We start from the raw sequence: 15,554 nt of genomic DNA on the forward strand, positions 1-15,554 counted from the left end.
ACAATGAAAATGATCGGTGTACTCCCAACTTTTAGCCACTTGAGCTTATTTTCCTTCTTTTCGACACCCTTATCTGCACTTAAAAGTTGAATAAAGTTCAATTTATGGCTAGTGATAAATGGACACGGGGATGCATGCTAGTGAGACTTGTATTGAAGTGTTAATTGAGTGACTCGCATGATTTGATAATTGATCTATTTGAAGTACGAATGACTAGACCCATCATGACACACACACACGTTCAAATTAGTGTCGAGATTTATGTGTAGATGAGAATGAGTATTCGGTTGCGATTTGACTTGATTATGATTGGTAGTGGGAAAGTAAACTGAGGCATGAACATAAACGTTGTTAACTCACCATTGACATTTACTTGTGTTAGTTATTTCTTGTTTGAGTAATTTTGTGGTTGTTGAGTTTGTTTAGTATCTCATGCTTTAACCTATTTTACTCTAGGGCGAGCAAAAGGTTAGTATGAGGGGGTTGATAGGACTCGTTTTTACGTGTTTTTAGTGTTGGTTTTGAGTCGCATTCATGCATCATATTAGTTTGTTTTAGTTTAATTTAGCATTTTTATATCATTATTTAGCATATGACTGATCTCGTGTAGTTGGTGGTTATTTTGTAGGAATTGAACCAAAAAGTGGGAGAATATTTGTCAAAGCATCGAGAAGGACTCGCTAGGGCGGTCAAAATTCACAGCCCCAGCGAGCATGTTGGTCTGGCCGAGGAGTTGTTGCGCAAGCGTCTCGCTAGGGCGGTCAAAAGTGACCGCCCCAGCGAACCCAGGGACATGACCGAGGAATTTTCTGCGAGAACCTCTCGCTAGGGCCGACACTTTTGACCGCCCTAGCGAGCCGCGAGATTTGAAAAGATTTGTTTCTTTTTTTATGGACTCTATCCTACACCATAGACCTAATACACGAGAGGGGCGCGGGTTTTCAGACGACATCATTATTTTCATCATATTTTCTTGGAGAAAAGGCTAGGAGCAAAGGAGATTTCGAAGACCTCGAGATTTCCACGCGTCGTGGCCGTCATCCGTCGTCATCTTTAGTATTTTCATTATTCAGTTTTTAATTCTTAGATTGTTGTTGGTTTTTATTATGAATTTTAGTAGCTAAACTCTAGATTTGTTGGGATTTGAGGGGATCCTACCCTGTACTCGTTGTTTAACATTATTTATCGACGGTTTTATTAGTGATTTGTTTATGCTATTGTTCTTTCTTGTTTCAATCGAAGCCTAGCTAACTTCCTTTGATTATTTCATGTTGTTAATGATTTCGATAGAATAATTAACAATACGATCAAATAGTATAAACCACGGATTTACAATTTTAGTAGATATACAGAATTGGGTACGTGTCGATAGTGATAGTTCACCCGGATGAAAGCTAGTGGATTCCATAGAATGTAATGCAATCTTGAACTGTTAAATATTTGAGGACACTTGAGTACTGCATGTTTTTTATTAGTATTAATATAGCTCGACAGAGTATATTAATTAGTCTAGGGAATTCCGTCGAATGCACGAGTAAAAGTCGAGTGTAGTTAGTTAAACACGAGTGGTAGGTGAACTGATAATTTCCCAACAAATTCGTTTCTCATTTGGTTTTAATCCAAATTAATCATTGCTTTCTTTGAAACGTTTTCTTTGCATTTTAATTAATTTAGTTATTTGATATACAGTAGTTTAATCATCAACTCATTCTATCGTTGCTAAAGAGTTTTACTTGAAAATAAAAATAGTGTAACGCAGTCCTTGTGGATCGATACTCGTATTCACTTACGTTTATTATAACTTGACTATCGTGCACTTGCGATATTTAAATCGAGCTTTCAATTATAAAATAAATTTTGGGACTATTCACTGTGCAAGTTAAACTCGATCATCAGCTAACAACTGAATTTCTGGTTTTAGTTCCTTCTTTGGATCGGAAACCTTGATTTTCCGTCCATCAGCAGATAATCGAGACTGCATTTCTTCAATGTCCTGCGTTTTTACTTCAGAAAAGCTGACATAGCAATCAGTTGGCAAAGAGAAGATTTCTCCGAAAGCTTCTTCAGAAAGGAGTAGCAACTGATCATTAATAGTCACAAAGATAGTGTCATTAGCAGTGATAAATCCCTTCCGATAGAATTCATTGACCTCCTTGATGTATATCTTCTGAGAAGATTTTCCTAAGAACATCCTGAGACCTGCCGACTCAAGCTTTAGAAATACATTCTTAACGTCTGCTTCTTGAATCGATAGAACCAAGTTAAAATCGATGACCATCGCATTCAAAATATGGGCTGGGATCTGGTTTGCCATTTCGGAAAGTGTAGTGATCTGCAAATTGAAGAGAATAAGTTCTGAAATTTGTATACTCTTAGAAACTGATTGTAATTGTGAAGAATAGAACTGAAGAGGGAAAAATGCTTTTGTTCGTGACTGTTCAAATCTGGACACGTGTCAGCCCGGGAAAATTTTGAATAAAAATGTGTGCACGTGTGCTGCAATCATGTGTATATAATAATGAGCGGTTTTAAAATATGCCACGTGATAAAAATTTAGTCACGTCATTTGATTTGGAATATAATAAGTTTTTAATTGGTGAACTTATGTGAGAAGATTTGTAAAATTTTCAAACTGAACGATCAGTTGGGAAACTGATTCAAGTCAGTTGAGAATTCACAAACGATTGTCTTCTCAGTTAACTTCTTTAAAAACTGACATTCCCCCTAGATTGGTGCATATAATAATTAAAGTAGTGCTACAAAATAATTTTAGGAGTCAGAGAGGTTATTGGTTTTGCTGAAACGTTGACGACTCTTCAGATTTCTTGATATTCTGCTATAAATAGAAATGGCTCAATTAGTTGTAGACATATCATCCAAAATATTCAAGATAAAAAATGTTTGATACGAGTGACTCAAGTCTTTCTCCCTTTTCTTTGGAGACCAGGAAGGCTGAGATAGAATACGAAGTCTTCTATGAAAGTCTGCATTACTGGGAGCGATTGCAGGAGCTTGAGCTCTTATACAACTCTGGGGAGGCCACCACTCCTGAATTGGTGGCAGAGCTGAATCAAGTGCGAAAGCACTTGAATATTGCTGTGTGGGTGGACGTCTTCAAGGACGGTCACATGTATCAGCTGATGCTCCGCAAGGAATTGAAGATCCTGAGGCGCATAGCTCATTCTCACAGCTTTCACATGACTGCTCCTTCTTCTCTATCTGTTTGGCTGAAATTTTGGATAATTGTTGTGGAGGAGAAGTATGATGATGTAATCCAGACCAACATTTATAAGTAATGAAATATTTATCTGGTTTTAACTCTGTTTTTCTGCAAATGATATATTTCATCAGTTGTGATATGTAAACAAATGAACTGATGAGAGACTAACTATCCTAAGTTGATCATGAACTGAGACTATTTAAACAACTGTTAATAGAATTCAAATTGGTGTCAGTTGACAATGAACAACTGATAACTTAAAGTCCTTGGTAAATGTGAAAGACGCTTTGATTGACTTGAGACTCTTCAGCTTCTCCAACGTCATTTTCCTATAAATAAGATGATAGTGATAAAAATGTGATGCAATATCAGTTCAAAAATATTTCAATATGTCTGATTCTGATGCATGCAGCAGCACTCATGTTCATGTTACTGAGCAGTCAACCCCTCGTTTAAAAGATATCAAGAGAAAGATGGAGATATATGTTTTTCAGAAGGTGATGTCAACATGGGAAAAGATTCATGAGTTGAAGAGGGTGAGTGACAGTGGTGCTATTTCTACTCGTGTTCAGGAGGCAAGAGCAATGAAATACCTTGAACGTTTTGAAGTTAGGCATGTTAGGGATTTGGTTGAAGACAAATGTCTTTTGGAGGCGAGGCTATGGAAGGAGTGGCATGTTGTTGATAAGATTTCGAAATCTAGGGCATTTGCTAGAGTTCGAATTTATGAATTAAATGATTGGGTTAGGGCGTGGCTAAATTCAGTTGATTCCATGATATCTTCTGTAAAATGAGAACGTTGGTATTCTTAATGAAGTGTTATTTTCAATTTGTTGTTTTCTTATTTTCTGCATATAATTCTGTTAGTGAAGCAATATTACTAATAATTTCTAAGATAAATCAATTAAACCAAGAATATTTCGAAAGCAAGAAAACTTAGCCTCAGGTAATGGTTTTGTGAAGATGTCAGCTGCTTGCTGTTCAGTTGAAATATATTCTAGTCGAATATCCTTCTTTAAAGCATGATCCCTAATGAAGTGATGCCTGACATCTATATGCTTGGTCCTTCAGTGAAGAACTTGATTATAAGTGATGGCAATTGTGCTGGTATTATCACAAAATATGGGCGATTCAGTTGACGTTACTCCATAATCCTTCAGTTGTTGCTGAATCCAGATCAGTTGTGCACAACAGCTACCAGCAGCAAGATATTCTGCTTCTGTTGTTGAGGTAGCTATGGATGTCTGCTTCTTGCTGAACCAAGAGATTAGTCTGTCTCCTAAGAACTGACAAGATCCACTTGTACTTTTGCGATCAAGCTTACATCCTGCATAATCTGCGTCTGAATATCCAACTAAATTGAAGGTGGAGTCTTTGGAATACCATAGCCCAACATTTTGCGTGTCTTTAAGATATCTCAGAATTCTTTTAGCAGCTGAGAAATGTGATTGCTTAGACTTTGCTTGAAATCTGGCACACATACAGACAGCAAAAACAATATCAGGTCGACTGGCTGTTAGGTACAACAATGAACCTATTAATCCTCTATATAATGTCGCCTCTACTGATATTCCCCCTTCGTCAGTATCTAGTTTAACTGATGAGCTCATGGGAGTAGTTGCATCTGAGCATGATTCCATACCAAATTTCTTTAGCAACTCCTTTGTATATTTTGTTTGACTAATGAATATACCAGTTTCCAGTTGCTTCACTTGCAGTCCAAGAAAAAAATGTCAGTTCACCCATCATGCTCATTTCAAACTTGTCCTGCATTAACTTAGCAAACTTTTCGCACTTGGGGTTAGTTGACCCAAATATTATATCATCAACATAAATTTGAACTAATAGAATATGATTAGTTTTAGTAAATTTGAACAAGGTCTTCTCAACTGATCCGACTGTAAAGTCATGATCAGTTAGGAATTTTGAAAGAGTTTCGTACCAAGCCCTGGGAGCTTGTTTAAGACCATATAATGCTTTGTTCAAATAGTATACATGATCAGGAAGTTTGTGATTTACAAAACCTGGAGGTTGTTCAACATATACTTATTCTTGTAATTGACCGTTTAGGAATGCACTCTTCACATCGATCTGGTAAACTTTGAAGTTTTTGTGAGATGCATAATGAAGAACCTAAAGGGGGGGGTGAATAGGTTCTTTTAGGCCCTTTAGCGTTTTTAAAACGAGTTTGCAAAAATTGCAAGCGGAAGACTTGAGGGACAATCACAAATAAAAAATGAATGCGTAAAGTAAGTGCGTAAAATAAATGCGTAGTAAAGTAAATGCGTAAAGTAAAGAGGGATAGAGATGTTTATGGAAGTTCGACGAAGAATCGTCTACGTCTCCCCTTCTCGATGAGGATCGAGGTATCACTATATCGACTTGGCTTTAGGAGCTCCAAGCTAGCTTTTACAACCACGCCTCGATGCGTCTACTTGGCCTTGAGGGCTCCAAGGATAGCCACGAACTTTACAACCCACTCGAGAGTATTACTCTTTTTCTACAACTCTTTTGATATTACAACTCTTTTAATCAACGCACACAAAAGATAGTAGAAAGCTTTGTAAGAGACAAGAGAGAGTGGAGTGGGATGTTTTTGAATGCATCCTCAAAGGCCTATTTATACAAGTCTTGGACGCCAAGGTTCGGATCTTATGTTTATGCTTCGGAACGTCCGATGTGATTGAAATCAATTTGCGTAATTCTGGGATGACTTCGGATCGTCCGTTCTTGACTTCGTAGGGTCCGAACATATGCTTCGGAGAGACCGATCAAACTACGTTTCTTCCGAACAGTTCTTTCAGACAGTGTATGACAGCTTCGGAAGGTCCGAACTCAAGTTCGTACCGTCCGAACATTCCCGCGTTTCCGGAGATTTGAAATCTTCAACACTTCGTAGCGTCCGATCATGTCCTTCGTAGCGTCCGAAATCTACTCAATCAACAGTCAGATCAATTTGTCTCCGCATTGAAGTGATTTGATTGCTTGTGTTCGGAACGTCCGATCACGTCTTCGGAACGTCCGAACTGGCTCCTCGCAGCTTCCGAACAGCTTCTACTTTGCTTCTGATTGGCACCTTTTCGGAACGTCCGAACCAACTTCGGATCTTCCGAACTTAACTTTGTTCTTAATTTCCTGCATGCCTCAATATAAAACATTAGTACATTTTTAAGCCAAGTTTTGGTATCATCAAAACAAAAACTTTGGGATATGTTACAGCATTAAAAACATTAATCTCATCCTCGAGATTTGTATGCGTTTAAGGCGTAACAATCTCCCCCTTTTTGATGATCACAAAACTTGGTTAAAAATTGAGAAACAATAATCAACATAATCTAAATGTTATTAAATAACTCCCCCTTAATCAAATAACAAGTCTAAGAGGTTGAATTAAGGCGAATTTAACCATTTAATAGCAATTTTAACCAAATAAATTCTCCCCCTTTTTGCGATAATCAAAAAGACATAAGCATAAAGAGAGACAAATAAACAGGTAAAATATCCACTAATAAATAAGTCTTTTATACAATGATACATCAAGATAAAATAAACAATAAACAAAAATAACAAAAACAAGCTAAGAATCCGCATCCCGCGACTCTCTATGGCTCCTCATCTCAGCCTCGATGGAATCAAGACGCGAGGAAGTCTCAGTATGATGGCGCTCTAAGGTAGACTCTAAAAGAGAAAAACGAGTGGCGAAACGAGTCTCCAATCGCTCGAGATACTCGAAAATCCGATCGTAGGGTCCAGAGGGAGCAGGCGGAGTGAAGCCATGAGGAAGGTCATCCATGGTCATCAAAGGAGTGCTAATAGGGTCGGGAACACGCTGATGGGATGTAGAGGGAATATCAAACGAAGGGGTAGGAGTGGTACCCGTAGTAGGGGGACCAGCGGGAAATCCTCTCGTCTGAACGTGAGGAGGAAGGAGACCGAAGGGAACATGAAAGTGTTCGGTCGGACGATAGGACGCAAAGATGCGATCCTTGTCGATGACCCAAGAGGATAAGACGGGATTCCAAGAGAGTCCCATCTTAACAACAGTATCATGGTCGATAGTCTCGCGGGGAGAAATAGACACGGATTCTTCATCTGTAAAGTCAATGCCCAGATGGGCTAGAATCCGGTTAATGAACCGGCCAAACGGAAAAGAGACGCGAGTAGAAGAAGCCGCGTACTCCATGGCGTACATAAGAAAACGGGGAAGGTTAAAAGGACGCTGGGAGACTAAATAATAGAGAATGTACAGATCGAGATACTTGCAAGTGGAGAGGTCTCCACTGCGAGGAACAATAGAAGAAGTGATGAGCTTCAGAACAAGCTGAAGCTGAGGAGGAAGGTCCTTCGCATGAGGACGGTCATCGGCAGGAGTAGGCGGACGACCGAAGATGGTGGTCAAGGCAGTGACTCGATCAAAAGTAGGGTCATTCTCAGTCCAAGACTGAGAAAAGAACTCACTCGGTCCGTCTCGAGGAAGATCGAACCAAGTGGAGAGGTCGGCGGTAGAAAAAGAAATGAACCGACCCTGAACAATGGTAACAACACGAGTGTCATCACCACCAAGAACTAGGGAAAAGTTCGCATAGAACTGATGTATGAGAGAGGGGTAGATGAGATCGGGTACGGAAGGTAGAAAGAAGTTTCCCCAACGTTGAGACTCAATAAGAGTAATCAACGTAAAGGAATTCGCACGGAGGTATTCGGTGTGAAGGGTACGACCAGGCAGAATGTTACGGGTTTCGAATTCAGGTGGGATAGGACGAGGGTTGGGTGGTTGGGTAATATCATGGTGAAAGGCACCGTGACGAGGGCGAACATTTCGGCCAGCTGCGTTACGGCGCGGAGGCATAGTGAGTAGTGAGTGTTTTGTGTGGGGAAAGAAAGAGAGGAGTGAATGAGCAAATAAATCAGAGGATCCGAACGCCTATTTATAGGCCATGTTCGGACGGTCCGAACATGAGTTCGGAAGGTCCGGAATTTGAACGGAACGGTTATCTGGCAGGAATTTCGGACGATCCGATTCACATTCGGACTTTCCGATCCAAGACCGGAGGCTACGATGAGTAAACGGAGGATCCGAAGTTCTACAGGCAGGCATTGGGAAGGCGCGAACATTTAATGACATCGGAAGGAGGTTCGGACGATCCGATGTGTGTTCGGATGGTCCGAAGAGTGAATCGGAGGTTCTGGAACCTATGGTCAGGTTCGGACGATCCGAACACGTTCGGTGGATCCGAAGTGAAACGAAGCATCCGAAAAGGAACGGTGATTCCGAAGTAGCCAAGATGAGGAACACCTAAAATTTAAAATATTTAGCACATAAATGAATGTTGAGCCATAATTATGGATAAATACAATTAATTTGTATTATCCGACATTATAATGCTCACATTAATAATACTCCCCCTCAATTTAACAAATATGTACGAGAGTATTCGACTAGTGTTTACAACTCAATCATGCCAAGTTCACCACGCAAACGAGTAAAAGTAGATTCATCTAGTGGTTTTGTAAAAATATCAGCAATTTGATTCTTGGTGTCAACATAGTGAAGTTCAACATCATTTTGCTCAATGTGATCACGAATAAAATGATGTCGAATGTCAATATGTTTAGTACGAGAATGTTGAACTGGATTCTTTGTTAGACATATGGTGCTTGTATTATCACAAAAGATTGGAATTTTTGAAAAAGTAACACCATAGTCGAGTAATTGATACTTCATCCAAAGAATTTGTGCACAACAACTACCGGCAGCCATTTACTCGGCCTCGGTCGTTGAAAGTGCAACACAGTTTTGCTTTTTAGAAAACCAAGACACCAAGCAATTTCCCAAAAAGAAGCAAGTACCACTAGTGCTCTTTCTATCCACCTTATATCCTCCAAAGTCGGCATCACAGTAAGCTTTTAAATCGAAAAATGAGTTCTTAGAATACCATAATCCGAGATTTGGAGTATTTGAAAGATATTTGAAAATGCGTTTTAAGGCGAATAAGTGTGATTCCTTTGGACATGATTGAAATCGTGCACACAAGCAAACACTAAACATAATGTCAGGTCTACTAGCAGTTGCATAGAGTAGGGAGCCAATCATGCTACGAAATAACTTTTGGTCAACAGGTTTACCTCCCTCATCTTTGTCGAGTCTGACTGTCGTGCTCATAGGTGTGGATGAGGCTTTGGAAGACTCCATCCCAAACTTTTTGAGCATCTCCTTGATGTACTTCCCTTGGTTGACAAAGAAACCATCCTTGCATTGCTTGATTTGGAGACCAAGGAAGTAGTTGAGCTCGCCCATCATGCTCATCTCAAAGTGATCCTGCATAAGCTTAGAAAAATCTCTACACAAGTGTTCATTAGTAGCACCAAAAATAATATCATCTACATATATTTGTGCTATCAGCAAATCATTGTCTTTAGTCAAGGTAAACAAGGTAATATCAACTTTACCTCTACAAAAACCATTAGACAGTAAAAAGGTAGATAATTTCTCATACCAAGCTCTAGGAGCTTGTTTCAAACCATACAAAGCCTTATCAAGTTTATACACATAATCAGATAAGTGCACATCTTCAAAACCAATAGGTTGCTCAACATACACTTCTTCTTTCAAATCACCATTAAGAAAAGCACTTTTAACATCCATTTGAAACAATTTAAAGTCTCTAGAGCAAGCAAAAGCAAGTAGCATGCGAATGGATTCTAGTCTAGCGACAGGGGCATAAGTCTCATCATAATCAATTCCCTCTTCTTGACTATATCCTTTAGCTACTAGCCTAGCTTTATTTCTAGTGATTGTACCATGCTCATCTAACTTGTTCCTAAATACCCATTTAGTTCCTATGACAGGTCTATCAGTGGGTCTAGGTACAAGATTCCAAACTTTATTCCTTCTAAATTCATTTAGTTCATCTTGCATAGCAATAATCCAAGAATCATCAAGTAAAGCTTCTTCTATGTTCTTAGGCTCTATGTGAGAAAGAAAAGCAAGATAATTGCACATATTAGAAGAGCGAGTAGATACTCCCTTCGATGGGCTACCAATGATGAGGTCCATGGGATGATCCTTGTGCGTAGTCCACTCCTTTGGAAGAGGTGCGTCCTCTTGATCTTTAGGAACATCATCTAGACTTGTGGACTCCAACTTTTCGCCAAGGATATCTATATCATCATCATCAGAAACAACAGGTCTAGGCAAGCAAGGGTTAGTTTCATCAAATATGACATGAATAGATTCTTCAACTATTAAAGTGCGTTTATTAAAGACTCTATATGCTTTGCTAGAAGTAGAGTAACCAAGAAAGATACCTTTGTCCGATTTAGCATCGAACTTACCCAGGTTGTCCTTACCATTGTTGTGGATGAAGCATTTTGATCCAAAAGCGCGGAAGTAAGAAATGTTAGGCTTTCTCCCTCTCCATAGTTCGTATGGAGTTTTCTTGAGAATTGGCCTTATTGATACGCGATTGATGATGTAACAAGCCGAACTCATTGCTTCAGCCCAAAAATATTTTGGTAGAGAATGCTCACATAGCATGGTCCTTGCAATCTCTACTAGGGTCCTATTCTTCCTCTCAACGACACCGTTTTGTTGAGGAGTTCTAGGACAAGAAAAGTTGTGACCAATGCCTTTGTTTTGACAAAAAATTGAAAAATTTTCATTTTGAAATTCCGTTCCGTGGTCACTACGGATTTGTTTGATCAAAAGATTTTTCTCATTTTCAACCTTTTTGACAAAAAATTTGAAATGATCAAAGGCATCACTTTTATGGGCTAAAAACAATGCCCAAGTGAAACGTGAAAAATCATCCACAATGACAAAAGCATAGGATTTACCTCCTAGACTGGTTGTCCTCGAGGGACCACATAAATCTAGATGAAGTAACTCAAGGGGCATAGAAGTGGATACAAAATTTTTATTTTTGAAGGATTCCTTTGTGTGTTTACCAAGTTGACAAGCATCACAAAAAGAATCTAATTTTAAATTCAGCTTTGGCATTCCGGAAACTATGTCAAGTTTTAAAAGTTTTTCTATGGTGCTCATCCCAACATGACCAAGTCGTCTATGCCAAAGAATGTTGTCATCAACATTTAATGTTACAAGGCTTTTTATTTTTGAAAAAGATGAAATCTTTAAATCGACCTTGTAAACATTTTCACTTCTATAACCTTTGAAACTAATGGTTTTGTCAGTTGTGAGTGATACAGTGCAATCGTGTGGTGTGAATTTGACTTCATAACCCCTATCGCACAATTGACTAATGCTTAGGAGGTTATGTTTAAGTCCTTTCACAAGAAGTACATCATCAATGATAGTGGAGTTAGATATACCTATTGAGCCGATGCCTTCTATGATCCCTTTGCTGTTGTCTCCAAAGGTCACCGATCCCTTTTCTTTTGGTCGAATGGATTGTAGCAGCTTCTTTTCTCCCGTCATGTGTCGAGAGCATCCACTGTCAAGATACCAAGTGCTCGATGACTTGTCTCCCCTTTGACCCTATAAGATTGAGATACAATTTGATAGTTGGTACCCGTTTCTTTGGGTCCTTTGAGGTTAGTAGTAGTTGGGGGTTTGGGGATCCATTTCCAATAGCTATTCTTATTGTGTTGGTGTCTAAGTTTCTTGCATTTAGGTCTTATGTGGCCTATCTTACAACAGTAAGTGCATGTTGGTGGTGTTCTTAGTTTTGCCTTTGCGATAAGACTAGCGAAGTTGACTGATTTCTTTTCATATCCTAGACCTCCTTTGTCGAAGTTACACCTTTGCATGCTCAAGAGGTTTTCTAGTTTACCACTACTCACATTGAACTTGTTGAAGGCTTTCTCTAAGTCTCTTAGGTTTGTCTTGAGCTTAGTGTTGTCATGCATCCTAGCTTCTAGTTCAGTTTTAAGTTGCTTATTCTCATTTCTAAGTGACTTAGCCTTATTGTACATACTAGTGTAAGCGGAGAGTAATTCATCGTAAGAGGGTACCTCGTCATCATCCGAGTCGGTCAGATGATCTTCCTTCGCCATGAAGCATAGGGTAGACTCCTCTTCGTTGTCGCTGTCGCTCCACGTGGCTAGAAGGGCCTTCTTCTTGTCTTTGCCGGCCTTCTTCTTGGAGGGACACTCGTTTGCATAGTGACCTTTTTGTTGACAGTTGTAGCAGGTCACTTCCTTCTCAATCTTTTTGTCCTTCTTGTTGAAGTTGGAACTCCGCATGAATCTTTTGAACTTTCTAGTGAGGAGTGCCATTTCTTCATCGTCGCTATCTTGAAGTTGACTGGTCAAGGCGATCCCTTTCGCCTTTACTTTGTCGTCATCTTTCTTTGTCTCCTTCCGGGTAGATACTTCAAGTTCATGGGTCTTTAGGGTCCCATGAAGTTGATCAAGGTCGTAGGATGCCGCATCTCCCTTGTTGGATTCAATAATAGCCGTGCGCTTTGCATCCCATTCCGCCGGTAGTGCTCGAAGGGCTCTCCTCCACACTTGTTTAGTTGGGTAGTTCTCACCAAGTTGGGCAAGCTCATTGATGATTTGGGTGAGCCGCCGAAACATGGTGTCGATATCCTCCTTGGGTTCCATCTCAAAGGTCTCGTACTTGAGTTGGAGAAGGTCTATCTTCGTTTCTTTGACTTGATTGGTTCCCTCGTGGCAAATCTCCAATTTGTCCCAAATCTCTTTGGCGGAGGTGCAAGCCGAGATTCGGTTGTATTCATTCATATCTAGGGAACAATGAAGAATATTCATAGCTTTAGCATTTTGAGAGATAAGTTTCATATCGTCCTTGGTGAAGTCATCCATTCCCTTAGGAATTTCCTTATCATCCACCGTTTTCATGGGGATATAGGGACCTTTCACCGTTATTTTCCAAAGATCGTAATCGACGGATTGGATGTATAGAGATATTCTATTCTTCCAATATCCGTAATTAGTACCATTGAAAAGAGGGGGACGATTTGTGGATTGTCCTTGGGCATACTCGCTTGCTAGATTGGCCATTTAAAAGATTTTGAAAAATCTGGCTCTGATACCACTTGAAGAACCTAAAGGGGGGGGTGAATAGGTTCTTTTAGTCCCTTTAGCGTTTTTAAAACGAGTTTGCAAAAATTGCAAGCGGAAGACTTGAGGGACAATCACAAAATAAAAAATGAATGCGTAAAGTAAGTGCGTAAAATAAATGCGTAGTAAAGTAAATGCGTAAAGTAAAGAGGGATAGAGATGTTTATGGAAGTTCGACGAAGAATCGTCTACGTCTCCCCTTCTCGATGAGGATCGAGGTATCACTATATCGACTTGGCTTTAGGAGCTCCAAGCTAGCTTTTACAACCACGCCTCGATGCGTCTACTTGGCCTTGAGGGCTCCAAGGATAGCCACGAACTTTACAACCCACTCGAGAGTATTACTCTTTTTCTACAACTCTTTTGATATTACAACTCTTTTAATCAACGCACACAAAAGATAGTAGAAAGCTTTGTAAGAGACAAGAGAGAGTGGAGTGGGATGTTTTTGAATGCATCCTCAAAGGCCTATTTATACTAGTCTTGGACGCCAAGGTTCGGATCTTATGTTTATGCTTCGGAACGTCCGATGTGATTGAAATCAATTTGCGTAATTCTGGGATGACTTCGGATCGTCCGTTCTTGACTTCGTAGGGTCCGAACATATGCTTCGGAGAGACCGATCAAACTACGTTTCTTCCGAACAGTTCTTTCAGACAGTGTATGACAGCTTCGGAAGGTCCGAACTCAAGTTCGTACCGTCCGAACATTCCCGCGTTTCCGGAGATTTGAAATCTTCAACACTTCGTAGCGTCCGATCATGTCCTTCGTAGCGTCCGAAATCTACTCAATCAACAGTCAGATCAATTTGTCTCCGCATTGAAGTGATTTGATTGCTTGTGTTCAGAACGTCCGATCACGTCTTCGGAACGTCCGAACTGGCTCCTCGCAGCTTCCGAACAGCTTCTACTTTGCTTCTGATTGGCACCTTTTCGGAACGTCCGAACCAACTTCGGATCTTCCGAACTTAACTTTGTTCTTAATTTCCTGCATGCCTCAATATAAAACATTAGTACATTTTTAAGCCAAGTTTTGGTATCATCAAAACAAAAACTTTGGGATATGTTACAGCATTAAAAACATTAATCTCATCCTCGATATTTGTATGCGTTTAAGGCGTAACACATAAGCAAGAAATATTCTGATTGCTTCCAATCTTGCAACTGGAGCATACGTCTCATCGTAGTCAATTCCTTCTTCTTGCCTATATCCTTGTGCTACTAGTCTTGCTTTGTTGCGTATAACTGAACCGTCCTCGTTTAGTTTATTCCTGTACACCCATTTTGTACCTATAATGGTTTTTGAAGTTGGTCTTGGAACTAAGTTCCAGATGTTATTGTGAGTGAACTGATTCAGCTCTTCTTGCATAGCATTTACCCAGTTAGGATCAGCAAGAGCTTCATCAGTTTTCTTTGGTTCCATTTGTGAGACAAAGGCTGAATGAATAAATAAATTTAACATTTGATTGCGAGTTCTTACTGGATCAGATGGATTTCCTATTCCAGTTGTGGTGGATGTGATTTTCTCCATCTGTACTCTGCATTTGTTGCATCAGCAACTTCTTCAGTTGGTAACTGAATGCAGTTTTAAGCTTCAGTTGATGCCTCGTCAGCTGGTATTTGAATGTTATCAGTTTGCTTTAATAACTGATTGTCAGTATTGACTTCCTGCTCATTTAATTGATCTAATATCTCTGGTTCTGGTGTTTGAAAGATGTTTTGATCATTATGACTTTCATCTTTTTCATCATCTTCCAAACTGATATTTGTAAATCGATTAGCTAGCTCAACTTGATCAATTGGCTTATCAGTTAGTACAGTTTCATCAAAATCAACATGCGCAGTTTCTTCAACATTTAAAGTTTTCTTATTAAAGAATCTATAAGCTATACTAACTGATGAATATCCAAGGAATATTCCTTCTGCAGATTTGGCATCGAATGCTTTTAAGTAATTTTTACCATTATCATGAATAAAACATCTACATCCGAATATTTTGAAATAAGTGATTATACTTTTTCTTCCATGCCAGATCTTATATGGTGTTTTCATATGATTCTTATTAATCATTTATCTGTTCTGAGTATAACATGCAATGTTTACTGCCTCTGCCCAGAATCTTTGAGAAATACAGAATCAGCAAGCATTGTTCTAGCAGCTTCTTTAATGGTTCGATTTCTTCTCTCAGCTACACCGTTTTGCTGAGGAGTTCTTGCTGCTGAGAGCTCATGCTTGATTCCAACATTTTCTAGAAAGCTTGAAAGTGTTTGATTGATAAATTCAGTTCCTCG

This window comes from Primulina eburnea, chromosome 9 (genome assembly GCF_022965805.1).
Source record: "Primulina eburnea isolate SZY01 chromosome 9, ASM2296580v1, whole genome shotgun sequence".
Classification (NCBI taxonomy): domain Eukaryota; kingdom Viridiplantae; phylum Streptophyta; class Magnoliopsida; order Lamiales; family Gesneriaceae; genus Primulina; species Primulina eburnea.